Raw genomic sequence first — 3,395 nt, forward strand, 5'->3', positions numbered from 1 at the left:
AGAACATATCAGTATGGAAAACGCAGTCTTGCTCCTTGAGTTCCAGATAAATGATGGACTAATCTATGCATTTTCCTATGTTCCAGTCTGTCAGAGTGCTAGGTGAAAAATCCTTTTCCATTTCTGGCACATGTCTGGGTGCGAGAGAAAGGAGAGGGGTGGAAAAGTGCCAGTGTGAAAACAGGCCATTCCAGAACTGCCGTGTTCTGCCCCCCCCCTTCCTGCCAGCAGCTAGTAGGCGTCTTTTCTGGCAGCAACAGCAACTTGCTGAGGGGAGGAAAAGGCAGCTCCCCAGTTGCCTCTTCGTGAAGCCATATTTAATGTATTCACCCATCTGCCTTAGAGCTCCCCAAATTCTGGGCAACTGTCTCTGTGCTTTTCCTGAATGATGCACGCCTTGCAGTGATAATGCAGAGGCTCCTGGGTCCACAGCTCACACAGAGCTCGTGCTGGAGTTCCACAGTCACACCCATCACCTACGCACAGGAGTGTGTGGGTGTAACAGGGAGGTTCCAGGTCCTGCCCCACTCTAGGAGGGTGGAGCTGAGCAGAGAGGTGAAGTAGCTGGAGAGCAGATAGATAAGGAGGAAGGAAGAAGTGAGCAAGAAGGAGACCTACAAGAAGCACATGGAGCAGAGATGTGAAAAAGCTACAGTTGCTTCTCGGCCTTGAAATTAGACCAGGGGCCTGGGGGACATGGAAGGAGACACTTGAAACAGACGTGGGTGAGAGTCCCATGGGGAGGCTGACAATAGGAGCATCTATCGTGATTTTGATTTTGCTCTTTTCCTTCCATACTTGTCTGACCATTTCTTCCCCTTTCTATGGGTCCCCACTAGAAGGCGCCTTAGACTTGTGACCAGCTCTGGGACCCCACTGGCCTTGCTTTGGCCTCACCCTGTTTGACAGGGCATCTATCCATGAAGGGAAAGGTGACTTTGGTTGTTTTATGTGAAAACTGCTTTATCTAGTCTTTTCCTTTTCTTCTCTTTATTGCACACGAATTGTATTAAAGTTCCTTTCCTTTAAAGGTCTTATGCACTAAGCATGTTTTGATGCAGTGGATGGATTAAAGTAGGAAGTTTGGGGTTCCTTGGGTGCCTCTCATCTTGCCCGGTGACACAGGGGCTCACACAGGTGTCACCGATCACACACTTGCCTTCACACTCTCCACACCATCTTCTGATGGCAAAACCAACCCACACTTGGCAAAAGGTCAAGTCTGACAATGTGTATTAGTCATAGCTCCCACTCAAGCCAGCCTCCAGAAGCTGAGAAATATCCTTTGAGATCATGACAGAGGTTTGGCTGCTGGTTCCTTTCAGGACAACGCTCCTTACAGAAATGTCAACCAGATGGTTTCCTTTCATTTCCAGAGTCAATGTTAGACTGTCCCAGAATATTAATCATAGTTCAGGCAACAGGTAAAAGCCCAATATGCAACAATTCCTGAACACAGGGTCAAATGAAAACTTTGTCTCCACTGGAAAGAAGAGCCACTTTGCTTCCACAACATTCCCACATCGAGAACTATTCAAAAAGCATTCTGATTCATGAGGCACAAATTTTAGGTGTCTCCAGAATCAACTTCAGTATCATCAGAGACAGAGATACATAGAAGATATGAAAGCTTCATTTAATTCAATGGGTTGATTATTTTCATTGCTGCTATCAACTTTTATAATTATTCTTCCCTTTAGTAGAAAGAAATCCCAGCAGGATACCTTTCTAAGAAGTTTCAACCTAATGAATGAACAGGCGTGAAGGGGCCAAGAAGGAGGGATGGGTATCTCACAAAAGACTATAGGCTCAGTTACAGGAACCTTTTGTGGTTTATTAGAAATCTCCACTACCTGAACTATTTTAATAATCTATGGTAGTCTTTCAATCAGGGGTTGGACATTGAATGTGTGACTCCAGTATTAGTAAGAGCAGAGAGCTTTTCATTCCCAAGCTGGAGAGTTGCTCTCTGAGTTAATGAGCAGAGAACATTGGGGAGAGTCCTTTTGTTCCTCAGGCCCCACCACTGGGAATTAAGAGGACATCCGAAAGGCTGTTTGGAAGTCTATTGGCATTTGAAATGCTTAAGTTTGTGATCACCTTTTCTCCAATGCCGGGATTCTTTCCAATAATGACAAATCAGGAGGTTTTGGGTCACATATAAGAGTCCTTCCTTTTGTGGGGTGAAAGTTAAGTAATTTTGCAACATTCCTTGTAAGTGATTCATCTGAGTGAGTTACTGCCAAGTTAACTAGAACTGGAGTAGACGGAGCTTTCTGCTCCACATTTAATAGAGAGGGTCTCTGTTCAGTCCATTAACAAAATGGAAGGCTACCCAAAGAGTAAGTGAAGTTTCCAAGTTTGAGGGTTCCTCATCCTTAACAATGACCTTGAAAGAATTCAAAGCCATGGGCAGTCAAAGGAAAGTTTATTGGAAACAGAATGAAAGTACACCTGGGAAAAGGTGAGGGTGGGCAGAGTTCATAGAGTGAGAAATGGCGGGGGACCCTTGGCTTAAATGGGGTGCAATGGGCTGCTCTCTCTGTCCTTTTCTGGAAGTTTCTGTGCAAGTGCTCCCGGGGCACTGGGTTATCAGTCTAAGTCACTCCCCTTTCTACTGTGCTCCCTGGTATAGGTTGGGGTGGGGGTGGGGGTCTTCCTTCCCCTCTTTGCTGCTTCTTCCTTGGGCTTTATCATCCTGCCTATCGTGGGAGTGGGGGAACTCCTTCTCACCTCTGGCCATGTCTGGGCTCTTCCCAGGCTTTATTGGTCCTGGCAGGTGTCTGGTTCCTGGCACATCTGAGTATATAGGCTGTTAAATTGTTCCAGACATTGCCCTCCCTGCTCTAAATGCCCAAAAGGATGACCTGATCTTTCTTTTGAGACAGTTTGATGTCAGTTATAATAATCATGAACAGGTTCATCAGGCTTTTGTGTACAAACTTGATTTTGTTCCAATTGACAGGTGTAGGAGAGCCTGTTGGAATTGTTTGATAAAGCTTATCAGAGTTTGCTAGTCTCTTGTCAGAAGTTTATCTAAATCCTTTTCAGGATTTTCCCATATGACAAGTTTTAACCAATGTTTGACTTGGATGAAATAAGCAAGTGGATCAATAAGCAGTGGGGTCATTGATATGAGTCATAAAAACCAGGTATGTAAGTACAAAGAACTGATGAAACTCAACAAAAAATAAACAACCCCATCAAAAATTGGCCAGGAGAGCTAAAAAGACACTTCTCCAAAGAGGAAATGCAGATGGCCAACAAGCATATGAAAAAATGTTCAACATCACTTGTAATAAGGGAGATGCAACTTAAAACCACAATGAGATACCACCTCACCCCAGTGAGGATGGCACATCTTCAACAACTAGTAACAACCAATGTTGGCGAGG

This window comes from Condylura cristata, unplaced genomic scaffold, assembly GCF_000260355.1.
Source record: "Condylura cristata isolate star-nosed mole 26May11 unplaced genomic scaffold, ConCri1.0 scaffold00015, whole genome shotgun sequence".
Taxonomy (NCBI): Eukaryota; Metazoa; Chordata; class Mammalia; order Eulipotyphla; family Talpidae; genus Condylura; species Condylura cristata.